General features: G+C 35.9%; 1 protein-coding gene and 1 long non-coding RNA gene across 3 annotated transcripts in view; one reads left to right on the forward strand and one right to left on the reverse strand.

Annotated features, from left to right (window-relative positions):
- LOC128022842 (bis(5'-adenosyl)-triphosphatase-like) overlaps nucleotides 1-17,143 on the forward strand; it is a 194,309-nt gene that overhangs the window by 129,391 nt on the left and 47,775 nt on the right. The gene's annotated exons all lie outside the window — the stretch shown is intronic.
- On the reverse strand, nucleotides 318-4,003 carry LOC128022576 (uncharacterized). Of its 2 annotated transcripts, none has more exons than XR_008185949.1 (4): nucleotides 3,739-4,003; nucleotides 1,856-1,921; nucleotides 1,373-1,488; nucleotides 318-569 (listed from the first exon to the last, which is right to left on the reverse strand). It is a non-coding gene; the product is annotated as an uncharacterized LOC128022576 (long non-coding RNA). The 2 variants fall into 2 exon arrangements; XR_008185948.1 differs by lacking the exon at nucleotides 3,739-4,003 and adding an exon at nucleotides 3,196-3,714.

Consider the following 17,143-nt stretch of genomic DNA (forward strand, 5'->3'; position numbering starts at 1 on the left):
AATAAGCCTGTCATATTAATCAAATACTGCATCATAGCAGCTTTACGGTATTAAATAGGAAAATAGTGTGTAATAATGCAAAGAGACAAAAGTAAACACTCAGTTTTCAGTTGAAGTCAGTTCATCATTGATTCAGTGATGTATCGTCCCTCTGTACAATCAAGTCGATGATATCGCTTGATATTAATTGTCTCAAACTAAGGAAAACCAAGGAACCAAAACTCCATCGGTGACAGAATGGAGAAAAAAACCTTGTGAGAAACCAGGCTCAGTTGGGGGTCAGTTCTCCTCTGACAAGACGAAACCAGTAGTTCAAGGCTGCAGCAAAGTCAGATTGTGCAGAAGAATCATCTGTTTCCTGTGGTCTTGTCCTGGTGGTCCTCTGAGACAAGGTATTTACAGGGGATCTGTATCTGGGGCTCTAGTTGTCCTGGTCTCCGCTGTCTTTCTGGGCAGTAGAGGTCCTTTCTAGGTGCTGATCCACCATCTGGTCTGGATACGTACTGGATACGGGTGACTGCAGTGACCCTCTGATCTGGACACAGACTGGATCTCGTGGCTACGGTGACCTCGGAATAAGAGAGAAACAGACTAATGTTAGCATAGATGCAACATAAGAACAAGTACATGAGGTTTTATGAATTACCACGTCTGTTTTTTCACTGTTTCACACATGTTACCTGAGAAAACACAAATGGAATCACAATTACTGTAGCATCTGAATTTAAAATGCCTCACATTGAAAGCTGTCAATTTTTGTCAGTGGTGGGACCATACTATGGAGAGTGTTTGTATTGGGAGGTGACGTCACTAAAAGACAATTGTGCCAAATGCTTTGAACAATGGAGGTTAAGGCACTACTTAAGGCATCTGCCGCTCCGAGAGATGTGTGATAAAGAACAGACAGTGCAACCCGGATCTCCCTATATTCTTGGCACCTCACACAATAAATAATTCTGTCATTTTTACCCCAAATGCAGCTACTATCCCCTGCTAACAGTTAGTGCCACATGGTACTATTGGTCAATATTCACCATTAACCAAATGCTTTTCACCTGAGGAATAAAATATAAGGTAAGATGCAAATAAGTAAATAAGAGTAGAACTGCAATGTTGTTTTGCTGACGTGCATCAGAGTGCAAACAGTGAGATTTGGGGTAAAAACTACAGAATATATCCCAATAAAAAACACGCCCCATAGTATAGTCCCACACTTGACACAAAATGACAGCTTTCTGTGTAAAGCATCTGAAATTCAAATGCTTTTTAATTGCATCTGGACTATGTCACAATTTATGCATCCACATGTGGAAAAATGCAATTAAATATACAATTTGCAATTCCTTTTGAAAATAGTCCAGAATATCCTTACCTGTCCATTGATTATGATAATGCCTAAGAGATCTGCTGGCATTTTTAAATCGCCACAACAATTGGATGGGGTTTTGTGGACTCTGTTCGGTTAAGGAATTCCAGGTTTGTTCAGACCTTTAAAATAAATTAAAAAAAAAAGTTCAATTAACTGTGTGAAGTTAATCATGAAATTGACCAATCATGATTATTTGTGATATTCACCTATGAGTTGGTCTACAGAAGCAGAATATGATATAGTGATTGGCTGAAAGGTGTGCTTTCAAACTGTCTAATCAATGGGATGTTCCAGTCATTATACATCACAGTTTTATGTTAATATGCTGGCTATATCAAACACACACAGTCACTGGCACAGATAAGGGAGATCACACTGCATGCGCGCACACAGACATTTCTATGACAAGTCACGTAGGTAACTTACTGTGTTACTCCGCAGCTTTAAAACAGTCCATATAACGTTAGTTGATAAACACGAACTTACCTTTAGACGCCTCAATAAGACTGCATTTGACGAGTTTTTCTCTCACAAATGTATCCATGTGCTTTTCTGACAGGAAAAAAACACATTTTGAATTATAATTTGTATGTAAAAATACTTTATAAACCACACAAGCAGGGCCGCGGGAAGTAATTTTGAACAGGGGGTGCTGTGAATTTTTTTTTTTTTTTTTTTTTTTTTTTTTTTACAAAAAACCTATGAGCCTATAGGCCTATTTAAAATACATTTTAAAAATAAATACATTGAGATTTACTACTTTTTTTGTCATATACACTTCAGTGCACAGGGTCTGAAACACACAGACATCAGTTCTCAGATATGCGCAATGCCTTATTAATCTGAAGCAGAAGCAGAATCAGAAATAATAGTTTAATAATCGAAAGAAAACGAAATAATTACTTTCATTACAATTTCTGATAGCCTATACATACATGCAACTTATTTAGATACAACAAATAATATTACAACAAAATATAATATTAATCAAACTTCACAATAACGCTAAAACAATGCAATCGGTTTGGGCAGCTGGCTTGAGAGTCACTGCACGTTTATGTCACACGCAACTCTATTAACTCCAAAATCTTTTTACGCACACCACAAGGAAATAATCTCTGACTATTTAAGCAATTTGTTTATTGAACAGTTCTCCACATCCATTACGCAAAAAACACACGCACAGTATAAAGCTTTCTGTCTCCATCTCCAACCTTTTTACACAAACCACAAGGAAATAATCTCCGACTATTTAAACGTTATTTAACAGTTCTCCACAACCTTTACGCAAAGAACACACGAACGAAATAATACTCTCCATCCCCACCACCTTCCAAAAATACTATAGTATACTACTTACAATTGCTTGGCTAGTCAAAGCTGATCCCACACTTGTTGCCAAAAAAATAAATGTTACAAGCGCGGCAGCACAATGCTCTTACCTGAGCTACATGCAGGCGGGGTGCCCTGGTTACAGGTGTCCAAATGTCGAGGTGCGCTGTATTATATAAAGATGAATGTATTCTGCTTGGAACGAGCGGGAAACCTCGTTACTCGGCGACCAAACCTGCCTGCCTGACGTCGATAACGTAACTTCCGAACCTGTGTTGATTAGGCCTCAAAATATGAAATTAAAATCCAAAATATACGTAATAGACTGCGTGTGTCAAAATCATTTTCTAAAATATTCATAAGGAATTTATAAATTGTGCAAAATATTTTAATTGGCCTACATTTTTTTTTTATCTCCCTCTCGTCACTAGGGGGTGCTGCAGCACCCCCAGCACCCCCACTTCCCGCGGCCATGCACACAAGCATCAAATCACCTCACTAACGCGGCCCTCGCTGTGCGTGCGCGCACTTTGAAGAGACGCCGATTCTTTTCCGGGAATCACTTTGTTCGAGAATTACTGAACCGGTTTATTTGAACCGGATCGTCGGTTCTTTTAGACCTGCGGTCCGACTATATCGTACGTAATTGTATGATTTACATGTCGATATGGACAACTGCAGGCGTTTACATTAGAGCAGAAAGTCGTATTCGCTTTTTGAACTCATTTCACTCACTTAAATGTTAAATTCGTTTTTCAGTGTCAGAAACAACTTTTTCCTCTATTTTCACAGGTATTCGCATATTTCAGCCATCTGTAACTGTCTGAAACTTAATAAAACTGTATTAATCTGTCGTCTCAGATACCTTAACACGATTATGCGAGTCACGTAACGTAGGTTGGCCGTTTGAGGTAAACTGTTCATCATTTAACGTAAATAATGTTGGCCTGTAGAAGTTTAACAGTATTGTAGCCGCAAAAAGTTTATAATTCTGCCAACTTAAAATAATTATTAATGAAAACATTAAATAAACTTACCTTAAAATAGTTGAAAGCTGTGTCTTTGCCCCGTTGTTCTTCCAAAATGACAGTTGGGGAGCGATTTAAACATCTTCAAGGCGCCTTAAATAACCCAGCGCTGGCCTGAAACAACCCAGCGACGCAACCCAGCAGGTTTAACCCAACACCTGGTAAACTGAAACTACCCAAAAGTGTTTAAAAATAAATAAAATAACCCAACAAAATGACCCAACAGACTCAACCCAGCATTTTGGGTTAAAAAATAACCCAGCAGTATTTAGAGTGTTTGTGGTCAGGTACTTATTTACATTGTGTTATTTATTGTATGCAATCAGTTATTTCCTTTTAACTCGTTTATTTTCATTTCAATAGTAGTGTTTTTTTATGTTTTTAAACTAACAGTGCAAATAAAAATAAAAATAAAAAACAGCAATATACAATGTAAAAATATAAAAATCTACTTGAAATAAAACAAACTTAAATACAATAAAATAAAGCACTTTTTATTTCAGCTACATGGAAAGACGAAATGTATCATTTTAAACTAGTTTAGGTTGTTGTACTAAAAATAAAATATTTTTAAAAATTGTATAAAATTATTAATACTAATTAATGTATAAGCATATCTCCAAAAATAAATAAATAAATAAATAAAAAACTTGAAAATTACAACTAAATATCAAATATATATATATATATATATATATATATATATATATATATATATATATATATATATATATATATACATATATATATATATATATATATATATATATATTAAATGTAGTATATTCAATATTTAAGGTTATTATAATATGTAGTAATGTTGTTGTTTTTACTTGTAATGTGGGGAGCGTGACAATGTATTTGAGGATCCAAGTGCAGGCTTTATTGCAAGAATGCTAAAAACAGGCATGGTCAAACAGCAGTGAACAGGTATAATCCAAAAAAAAACAAGCAACAGCCAGGACAGGCAGCAACACAATCAGAATACACAATATAGAAGTCCAGGGTCAAAAAACAAGGCAAGACAAGAAAAGGAACACAGGAACTAGGGCAAAACAAAGCCTAAACAATACTGAGCCATTGGTGTGCGTAGAACCAGGTTTTACATTTGTATAGGGACTCCAGCTGGAGATTTTGACATTACTGATTTTTTGATCAAATAAATGCAACCTTGATTGAAAGAGACTTCTTTCAAAAACATAACAACAATCACTTTTGACCAGAACTGTCCAAATTAACATGTACAATACATATACACATAATATTATATATGTGACAAAAAAAAAAAAAAAAAAAAAAAAAAAAAAGGTTATGACCTTGATTTTAAATGCAGCCTAGCTAGACAGCTCACCAAAGCTAATATATGCAACACAAACTGACAAAGTAACAAAGACAATAATGTGTATGTACCTCTGGTTTGCCGTCCATTCCATGTGTGCAGATTATTTTGACTCACCCTTTCTTTGGGCTGTGGAGGAAGGCCATCTTAGAGAAATCCTATTAGAGATGTCATAGTCTTAATGCTTTGACATCGCTCTGTCTCAATGGTCCCTTCTTGTTTGTTCCCCTTTTACCCTTTGATCCATAAACAGGGTCCACAAGCTGCTCTTGTGTAGAGTGGTGCTATTCAGAGGAGAGAGCGTGAGGGTGCTTTGATTTCATCTCATGGCTACGAACCTTGGAAGCATTTACCACAGTTTATCGATTTAGGTGCACGTCAACCCCCCCACCCCCCATCTCCTTCTTGTTTAATCATATCAGATTTTTAAGATGGCTCCAGATTGATGGTATTGATTGAGTCAGACAAAACTATCAATTCCTGTCTGTGGACTTGTTTTTGAGGCAGAATGTTTTAATGGAGCACTTGTTGAGAATTTAAATGAACATGGCAGAATCAATGTGTTTTTGAGAGCACAAGTGTTAAAGAATCTGAGGATCTTAACATTTACATTTAGTCATTTAGCAGATGCTTTTATCCAAAGCAACTTACAAATTTTGTTAGTTTTGATAGAAGCAATCAAAACTAACAAAAAGCAATATGTAAGTGCAAATGACAAGAATGTCAGCCTAATGCCATACACCTTGCAATGTATATATATATATATATATATATATATAGAGAGAGAGAGAGAGAGAGAGAGAGAGAGAGAGAGAGAGAGAGACAAGTAGAAATAACAGAAAAAATAGAAAGCTACTGTTTTCTTTTTCTTCTTTTTTTAAAGGGTACATAACATACACAGTTTCACCTAATCTCCTGTTAATCTTGAGTACCTATAGAATAGAACTGCATACTTCATATATCCAAAAAGTCTTTAGTTTGATCATATTTATAAAAGAAAAATACAGCTTAAAAAAATTACGATTGTTTCCGGAAAAAGCCGAGCACCTGGAGGCGTGCCGTGAGCGGAGCTATATACTGATGTTTCGTGTTGTTTCCATTAACATATATTCACTTATGTGCTGATTTCCAACTAAAGACAGAAATCTGATGCAATTGTACTTACGTGAATGGGGCAAACCTGTCAAGTATCCCGTTTTGGCCGGAAAAAAAGTCACGTATTTTACCCTTCTTTCCCATCGTCCTCCAGTGTTAGTATTTTCCCGTAAATCTCATGTATTTCAACCTGCGTTATTAATAAAATAATAATAATAAAAAAACATTCCCAATCTGAGCTCTGTCACTAGTCTCGCGATAACTGCCACCTGTAGTAGCCTGTCACGAGGGTCGTGACTTTAGTATTTCACACGGGGAAGGAACGATGCATGTCAGCACGAGAAATCCGCCAAGCACAAGCGCGGGCAAGAGGCACAAAAACATTCCCAGGCAATGTCAGCATCCGTGACGAGAAATGCCACCGAGGCAGACCAGGTCACAAGTGCAGAGGTAAAAATGGCAATGCTGTGTGCCAAAAACAACATTTCTTTCTCCTTCCACGACGACTTCAACATTACATTACATTATAACAACATCCTCTGGGGACAGTTCCCCATTGATAACCAAACATATAATTGGCACAGTAGCCTATACTTGATACTTGTTTAGATCTGCAATGTTCATTCAAACACTTGATTTACTTTACAGTGGAAAGTTTAGGGGCCCTGTTCCCTCAGTTGAGGCTGAAAGAGGATAAGGTGAGAGAGGAATTCACAGATTATCAGAGTAAGCAACTCCCACAAGACGACAGAATCAACAGATTCTGGGGCCTGGTAGGAAAGGACGTGAGGTTCAGTGAGCTGCCAAAACTTATGAAGGCTTTACTATGCATAAAAGAAAAGCAATATGAAATGAAAAGAATGTGTGGAATGAAAATAAAATGTAAATGTAAAGACAAGCAATGTTAAATTAACAGAAAATATGCAAATAAGCCTTAAAATAAATGCTCTTCATATATACCCTTTTGTGTTTTCATTTGGGCTATAACACCTGTCTTAAAATGTAAGGGATACTGGAGCTTGGTTGGGGTGGTGGGACTGCTCGCGGTGGGCGCCAGAAAGTTTCCCTTATTTTCGAATCCAAAACTTTACAGGTATGGAATGGGGTCATTTATCACAGGCAAATGATGTGCAAATCCAGTGTCGACTCAAATGACCAGAACACACAAACACACTTGCTAGACTCCGTTGCTGCTCCGGAAAAACAAACTGCATCCACTGCTCATGTAACGCTGGGTTCTTGGGGAAGCTGAACACGGTAAACTTTCCCTCACATCCAAAACACACTTATTTGGAGGCATTCTCAAACAAATCCTATGCAGCACTGCCGATGATTTTAAAGCACGTTGATGTGCGCGGTCTCGATCTCCTCTGGTCAACGTGTGCGCGGGAGCGCTTTTCCAGGAGAAATGCTCAATTAAGGAGTACCGCTCTCGTCTACGTCATTAGATCCACAATCAAAAACAAACAGCCGAAACTTGTACCAACCCGGAAGTAAGATTTTCGGCACACAAATTCTCAGTCATTCTTCTAGATTATTTTTTACAACTTTGGCCATGTTTAGCATGAGAATCCATCTCTTTAACACTGTGAACAACTGAATACACTCTGAATACATGAAACACCATTGTACCCCCCCTTTAAAGAAAGAAGGTAGAAAAAGTAGAATTAAAATTAAATTTTAATTAAAATAGAATAAAAAGTGCTTGAGTGAGAGGGTCAAATAAAAATGGAACAGATGTGTTTTTAGTCATGACTGACAGAGATTTGACGTCTGTTTTTTTCAGCTCATTAAAAATTTATCTTGCATTGGCATTTTGGATTGAATTTAGAGGTTTAATAGAAGTGGCTGGAAGACCTGCCAAGAGGGCATTGGAATAGTCCAGCTTGGATAGAACAATAGCTTGAACAAGGAGTTGGGTTGCATGATCTGAAAGAAAGTGCCTGATCTTCCTAATGTTGTATAAAGCAAATATGCAGGACCGGGCAGTTTTAGCAATGTGGTCTGAAAAATTCAGCCTATTATCAATCACAACTCATACATTTGTGTTATTACATTTGTGTTATTTAATTAATGCAGGTTTGCGTCATATTCTGAGTTTGCATTTCAATGTTTTAATTCATTTTGACTAATACTATTTTTTATTTATTTATTTTTATTTTTTTTGCGAGTTGGATGAATTAATGCGCATTCACATTTAGACTACATCATTTTCACACAGCGCACACAATGCCTCTGTACTTCCAATTTCTCCCAATATGGGGACAGAATACTTGTCAATCAATCAATGGCAAAACGAAGAAACTGGCACTATTTTTTTACTCTTTTAAATTAAAAAGTAATGCGTTACTTTAATAGTTAAATGAAAAAAGTACTCTAATTACGTAACTCACGTAACCTGTAATGCGTTACCCCCAACACTGATCACGAGTCTGCAGGTGCAGTGACGATGACGTTACGCTGACGTGAAGCTCACGGCTGCGGGGTGAAATAGGCATAAGAGTCTTCTTTTACTCTCAAAAACAGAGCCACTGAGGACTAATTTTGTTTTTGATGGTAATATACCACAGAATACAGATCAGTAATGGTCAGTAATGTATATATATATGTGTGTGTGTGTGTGTGTGTGTGTATCCTGGCTGTTTCAAACCTTAAAATGGACGTTAATGGGGGTCAAGATTTTGAAGCCCAAAAAAAGTGCGTGCATCCAGCCATCATAAAAAAAAAAAAAAAAAAAAAAAAAAAAAAAAAGTATTCTACACAGCTCCGGAGGGTAAAAAGTCCTTCTGAAGCAAGCTATGAGTTTGTGTAAGAAGAATATCCCAAAATGTTCAAAGTATTATGCAATATCCAACAAATTTAACCAATAACCAAATAGACATCTTTGCAATGACTTACTGCCCTCTTTCCTGTCAGCTTTTTACTGGGATTATTAAAGCCCTTACATCCGTACTTTGTATCCTGGAAGCTTATGGTGATCCTTAGGAGAAAGGTTTTGTAAAGGAAAGGTTGCATTCACAATCCTAGCAGGTCTCAGGGCTTTAACTCACCTCCTCATTTCAGCCATATAGTATAAGGCCTTGGAATTCATCTGAATCTCTTCAGGGCTTCTACTGCTGATCGCTCACCAAAGCATATGAGGCCCTAATCCTACCTGACAGTTTAATGATAATTGCACGGGAGAACTTCACCCAAGACACTCACTATCAAATAAGTGAAGCGCCCGTCATCGAACTGAACTAGAAGCAAACTCTCCATTTAGAGCGTGAGAAAAAAAAACCTTCACACTGTGAGATAATTCATTTTTTATTTTTTTTTTATTAGAGTTTCTGTTCTGCTAATATTCCAGTAATGTGCATGCTAATAAGCAACTAAGGGACCCTAAAATAAAGTGTGTGTGTGTATATATATATTGAATTTACTTATAGTTGCAATTCAAATTTTTCAACCTCCGTGACCATTTTGTTGCAGAGAACAACATTTTAAGGAAACAATTCAACAAGGGCATCAGTGATCTATTAGAGAACATTTCTTAAATTCAGCCAAATATTTTCAATGAGAGTTAAATCTGGAGAAAGAACAGGCCACTCGAGAACATTCTACGACTTACCCCTGAACAGACCAGAAGTAGATTTGGATGTATGCTTTGGGATGGCTGTCCTGCAGGAAAGTCCGCTGATCATCTGCTTCCATCTTTTCAACAAAGGCATCACAATTCCTGCCAAAATGCCCTGATTCTTCAAAGAGTCTACAATGTCCTTCATGCAGTCATGATTTCCATTTCCTGCAACAGTAAAACACCCCCATAACAAGACTGGCCCTCTTCCATGTTTGACCATGGAGGCCATGTTCTTCTATTTATAAGCCTTTCCTATTCTGCACCAGACATGCCCCTGATCCAAGAATCCAAAAGTTCCAGTTTGGTAACGTTTCTCCATATTTTTTTTTTTTTTTCAGAACTCCACAGGTCTACCCAAATGAATTTTAACATGTTCAAGTTGGACTTTTATGATGTTCTTGGTCAAGAGTGGCATTTGGCAGGATGCCCCAACATGAAGGTCATACTTGTCTAGTGTTTATCTTATACTCTGCATTGAAGTGTGTGTCCTCCTTTGCATCACCAGATTATTATTATTATTATTATTATTATTATTATTATTGTTATTCATCGATTTTGACCAACAAACTGCATGCTTACACAGTCTTTTATGATGGATCCAAAACAAGTTATGTCGAAGACAAAGCCTAGTGATTAGCACAGATGCTACAACATGTTTAGCCATTGCATTTTTGTGGGCCATGTAGGTTTGAATTCAACTTGCGCCACTTTTCCAATGCCATGTTGCCCTCTTCCCGGCACCATTTCATGTCCTTTCAATCATGATCCTCATAAATAAAATAGTAAAAAGGCCAAAAATAAAAGTGTCAGCATTCAGGCAGGACTTCTAGGAAAGCCTCATAGGAGAGGTTTACAATAGAAACACCTGGGGTGTGTTACTCGATGAAAGGTTCTGCGCTAGATGCTCTGTTGGAAAGCCAGCTGTAAACTTGTACCATTGAGCTCATGTCAGGTTTATGGAATAAATATGAAGTCATGCACACATAATTTCAACCATTGCCCGTCTGTTTATTTATCCTTCAGGTGTGCATTTGTGTGAGTGATATTCTTTGCTATATCATGGTGTGGAAACGTCTCTCTTGAATATTTCATCACAATGTCCTAGTTCTAGGCAGCGTTATTACCGGCTAGCTGTGATTGATTTAGAAAGAAAATAAATCACCTTCTAATTGTTTGATTGTTTTCCACAAATTAATGGAAAATGTTGCCACCTTGATAGATCATTCATTGTGCAAGCCTTTATTTATTTTATTTTTTTAAGTGCTGGCAGAGTGAAATGAGATCAGTCAGTCAAAGAGCTGTTCTCCTGGAAAAATGAAAGGACATGGATCCGTGCCCTTGTGGAAACACGCAAGCGTCCTCTTTGGAATCTCTCAAATGGAAAGCAGATGCTTTTAAATGCCTTACAAACGACTGAATCTGTCAAAATAAGATGCATGATTTTCCCTGGGCCTCGCCGTTCCTTCTGTACATCTCCAGATGATGCATGAGCCAGGCTGGATGTTAAAACGGTTCGACGTTTTGTTCCTGCCTCACAGCCGGGGATGCTAAAGCATGGCTTTGTTCCTCTGAAAGGAGTCTGTGCGTCTTCTGTATTGTCCTGGCTCGGCTGTCGGTTTATCAGCACTAACTGGCCCACTGATGCCAGTCTTCATCACGCCAGCACCCACTGTTTCACTGCCACTCTGATGCTGATGGGAATTCAGGTTTGAGCCCACTGTGAAGTCAAAACTATAGACGGTAAGAGAAAAAAAAAAAGAAAAAAAAAAACAGAACAGTATGAGCAAAAACAACCTTTGTACATTTTTCATCATTAGTTGTTTAAGTAGATTAATTTGCAACTTATTAAGTCAATAATTCTCTACCAGGGAGCCTCAGCAAACGTCCAGAGGGGACTCAACATTTTTTAAAATAAGCCAAAACAATAAAAAATCTAGATGATTCTTATTTTAATTCACCCACTCAACAACTGAACATATAAGGAAGCCTAGGAGTGATTTCTCGATCTGGGGAAATCTTGTAAATTAATACAATTTTATTACTGCATGGGTAGTTTTATAATGAATATGCATGTTTATAGTTATGTCAAGCATAAAATATTTCATTGTGTGGATATTTTGCTAGTATTTTTATTATTATTATTATTTTTTAATCCTTGTCCTAAATCCTGTTTCAGACGCTGATGATACATTTTCATGCTTGATTTTTGAATTGTTGGGGCTTTTTACATCCAAACGGAACTATGTAGAAGCAAACACTATAGCAGACTTGCTTTAGCTAACATTCACACAGCCTTGTGAATGTTATTTATTTATTTATTTATTTATGTATGTTATCAGCGTCTGATTACATATATTAAGTGTTCATTTTAAGTTTTCCTACATTTGTTGTGCTTGTATAACTTGTTCTTAGTTTTTTTGTTTGTTTGTTTGTTTTTCATTTATCTTTCATTTTTATTTAACTTTTAGTTTTAGTAATTGTATTTCTTCCATTTATTTACTATTTTTCCATTACTTTCTAGTTATACATTAGGTTTAAGTTTGGCAAGTATAAAACTTTCACCTGATATTTGTATTTGATTTCAAATGTATTTCAACATCATATAAGGCACAAATGTTACCAGAAACTGTGAAATATATATATACATATAGTGCTTAACTGTTCATAATAAACCACATTAATATAAAAGACCAGAAGTTCATATATATTGAAATATGAGTATATATGAAAATGTTTTAATGAGCTGCACCAAATATTTTATCTATAATCTTCAGTTTTGTCATTGTTTAATTGGTTAACACAATACCATTACATCATTTTAGATCTTTAAGATTTTTTTATATTTTTATTCAGTAAGGATGCATCAAAAATATCAAAAGTGACAATAAAGATATTTATGATCCAAAATATTTCTATTTCAAGTATTTGTTTACTTTTTAAAGTTGATATCCACTGTTGAAAATTGAGTCAGTTTTGCCAAAGTATGTGTTACCTGAAGCAGCAGTTTCATGATTGTCAGCTTTATTGATATGATATGCTATAATTGATTAGACATTAATTTCCCTATCATTTACGGCCAGTCATGTGGGATACTCCTGTTGTCATGAACATTTTTGTTTCAATAACCAGTCGGTAACAATTCCATGCAGGTAGTGCTAACCATTCTCAATTGCCTTAGCACTGTTGAGATTTTCTGTCATCCCATTGATATCCCTTCCTAATTCTTGTTTTCCTGTCATCCTACGTGTCACAGGAAAATGGGTTTTGTTGATGTTAAACTCTCCCTTGTGTTGGTGGCGTCCATTTCAAGGTGTCACTTGTGAAGTCTTTCTCCTACAATATGCTTCCGTTCCTGTCTATTTGTCTTGCTAATCAAGTGTGAAGGATGATTCTGCAGGCCGCAGAGAGACCGTCTGTCACAGCGTAATAGGACAGAGACACGTGGATGTACCTGTGTGTGAATACTGCCATTAACCTGAAGGTGCAGCAAGGTGTGTAGAGTGATGATGAGCAATTCATGGATCAGAGCCTCAAAAAAATCCACCTTGGAATTAGGATGCTGCATTTTCAGGCGAGCTGTGTTTCCTACTCTCTGATGGCTGAATGCTAGTGAGCTTTTGTCACCTGTTTGTCTAATAATCTCTGTATTTTTAGATATGTCCCATATGTGCTTTCACAAATGAGATTTACACGGCTCTCTTCCCTTCTGAAGTGGCATATTGGGAGTTCGTTTTTGACATTGAATGATGGTTCCTTTTGGATTAGCTATCAGAACAGGAAATCATTTTCTTTACAGGTTAAGGCCATTTTGTTTATAGTTCCACAATATTTGTTAGTTAAGGTATAATGCATGTTGTAGCTTAAAAAAAAAAAAAAAAAAGTTCCTTATGACCTTAAGACTTTATGGCAGACAGCCACCCAGGTTAGACCCAGCAGAATTTACCTATTTACTCTTGCTATAGTGTCTATGACTGAAGTATATATCAAAATGCCCAAGAATAGATAAAGGCTGGAACAATTTTGTTAGTCTTGACTTATATCTCTTTGGTTGTACTGCAGATTGTGTGTATTTGTGAAAGTCTCTCTCCTTAAATACACATCATGTTTCAACCCATGATGTAATATATATATATATATATATATATATATATATATATATATATATATATATAACTTCCTTGTTTTACAGATTATCAAACAGTATTATATATATATATATATATATATATATATATATATATATATATATATATATATATATATATATATATATATATATATATATATATATATATTGTATTGTATGGTTACTTTTATAATTTTATATTTTTAAAAAAATCTAATTTAATGTTATGTAAAATTTTCATATTTTACTATGTTTTTTTACTATTTATTACCTAATTACAATTATAATAATAATAATTATTATTATTCTTTTTACATACATAATAAAATAGTTTAATTTAACCAATAAAATGTAGATGTAGGCAGCCATTATTTTGAAATGAAGGTCCTGATTTATTTTGCGATAATGGCATACTGACAAATTTTCATAATTTTGGTAGACAGACAGCTTCCTCCCAATTTCAGAAAAACATCAAATTGTCAATATTGTAATGAAAACTATAAAACAAATTTCCTGTTTGTTGTCCCACCCATAAAGTTGAAATGCAACCTACGCCCCTGCCAGAACATGAACTGTCTCTCTCTTTTGCCTGGCATGCTGTTTAATTGCGCTGGCTCTTTTTGATAGGTGTAATTACTGTTTGTGTGCTTCTGTTTGCATCTGTGCAGAGGGTGGACAGAACTGTATGGTGCGAATGGCACATAAAATATAATGACCACGCCAGGCTTTTGAATTAGTCAGTGCTCATATTAAAATGTTTAGATGATTGACGCCATAAAAGTTAGGTGCTTGTGATTACAGGGATTCTTACGGCAATTAAAAATCCATTTGTCTGCAATGACCTTTTTTTTTTTTTTTTTTTTCTATGAGGACAACAGGAAATTATGGTAAGTTGTACTGGCATGTTGAAAAGCAGGTTTGGCGGTTTGGTAAATAAAATAGTGACATTTACATCTTACCATGGTTTTTTTTTCCGGGCATCTTTGAAATTCTGGAAATATGGTTTGCTAAAAAAAGCCCTTTTCCAGCAGTTCTGTCACTCTAGCAGGCGGCTGGCATGTTTTGGCCGGCTGAGGCGGCCTGTAATAAGGCAGACAGGCTGGATTGGTAGCTGTGTGCGAGATCTCTTTGTTCTGACAGTCCTGTAGTTAGGGTGTGAAGCGAATAAAGGCAGTTTGATTCATTTTTCCCCCGCTGGGTTCATCACAGGCTAGAAGACTGTCTGTATTGCTCAGTCGAGTCCTGCTTTTTTTGTGTCCAAAATAGCCCTATTAAGTGTCAAAACTTGAGTTAGAAGGAGAAAAAAAAGGAAAAAGAGAGAGAGAGAAATTCATTCTTTCTTACCTTTTACACCTTTACATCCTTATTTTTTTTTTAATTATCTTTTTTCCTTATTTTCAGAGAAAGAAAAAAAGGAAACCAATCACATGAGTAAAAAAAATACTTGGCATAAGGACAGAAGATCACCGCAAGCGAAGTCAAATGCTGCTGAGTCCCTTAATAATGATGAGGTGGGGATCCCATGTGTTCCTACTTGGTCACTTTTAGCACTGTATTGACTTCCTGAGCTGCTTTTCAGTACACATAACTGGATCCTGAGCTCACAGTCATAGTTTATCAGAGAGGTCCCGAGCCCTGCACTAAGTGCTAATTGTCACATTAAATTGCACCCTGTTGGCTGCCATGGCTATTGCCATGTAAATTTTCTGCAAGCTGCTTAGAATGTGATTTTGAGGGTTATTTGGGGATTTGCAATCCAACGGTGATTCCAATTTTTACTTTATTTATTAACTTGCCTTCCTCTTTATGTGGATATTGTCCAGTCGCAGTGCCCAGGTGCTCAGTTTGCCCACACAGTTGTAAGGGTAAGCAGAGATCTGTCAATGTTACTGTACAGTTCAAGGGTAAATGTTTGAAGGGACACATCAGCAAAGGAATGTAAACCTGTAAAGCAGTCAAATGACCACAATGCCTGAGAATAACGTTATTGACCTGATGTTGCCGCAAAAAAACAACTTAACATAGTGCAGACAAGAAATAAAATTTGTTATTATGTGAACAATTCAGACACAAATAATAGCATTTGTACCTCAACAACAACAACAACAATAATAATAATAATAATAATAATAATAATAATCAGAAGACATCAAACTTTTTTTTCTATAAACAAAATTCACTATTTTTATTATTTATTTTTGTATATTTTTATATATATTTTTGTAATTTTTCTTAATGTTTCGAGTTAATAGATTTAGAAACATTACACGTATCCCCTTAAATTGAGGCGTCTGCATTATTTGTGCTACATATATAGTTAGTGGTATATATATACAGTGGGGCTCGAAAGTTTGGGCACCCCTTGCAGAATCTGTGAAAATATGAGTAATTTTCAAAAAATAAGAGAGATCATACTAAATGCATGTTATTTTTTATTTAGTACTGTCCTGAGTAAGAAATTGTACATAAAAGATATTAACATTTAGTCCACAAGACAAAAAATTGCTGAAATTATTAAAATAACCCCACTCAAAAGTTTGGGAACCATTGTTTCTTAATACTGTGTTCTGTTACCTGATGATCCTTGACTGTCTTTCTGTTTTGTGATGGTTGTGCATGAGTCCCTTGTTTGTTCTGAACAGTTAAACTGAGCAGCGTTCTTCAGAAAAATATTTAAGGTCCTGCAGATTGTTCAGTTTTCCAGCATCTTTGCATATTTGAACCCTTTCCAGCAGTGACTGTATGATTTTGAGATGCTTCTTTTCAGACTGAGGACATTTGAAGGACTCAACCCTTACGAAAAATAACCATGGTTTTACTACAAATAAAACCAAAAAACCATGGTTACTGTAGTTAAACCATGGTAACCACAAATTAACCATGGTTTTGCTATATTAACCATAGTTTAACCATGGTATTTGTAGTAAATCTGTGGTTATACAAATGGCAGTCAATACGCCAAAAAACCATGCGTTACTACAGTTTTACAATAATAAAACCATAGTTATTTTTCGTAAGGGAAACACAACTATTTAAAAAGAATCAAACATTCACTGATGCTCCAGAAGGAAATAAGATGCATTAAGAGCTGGGGGGTGAAAACTTTTGTAATTTGAAGATCAAGGTAAATTGTACTTAATTTGTATACCGGGAAACATACAAGTATCTTCTGTTGCTTACAAAGGGCAGAACTAAATGGAAAAAAATATATATATTTCAACAAAATAAGACAAAT

This window comes from Carassius gibelio, chromosome A11 (genome assembly GCF_023724105.1).
Source record: "Carassius gibelio isolate Cgi1373 ecotype wild population from Czech Republic chromosome A11, carGib1.2-hapl.c, whole genome shotgun sequence".
NCBI classification, from domain to species: Eukaryota; Metazoa; Chordata; class Actinopteri; order Cypriniformes; family Cyprinidae; genus Carassius; species Carassius gibelio.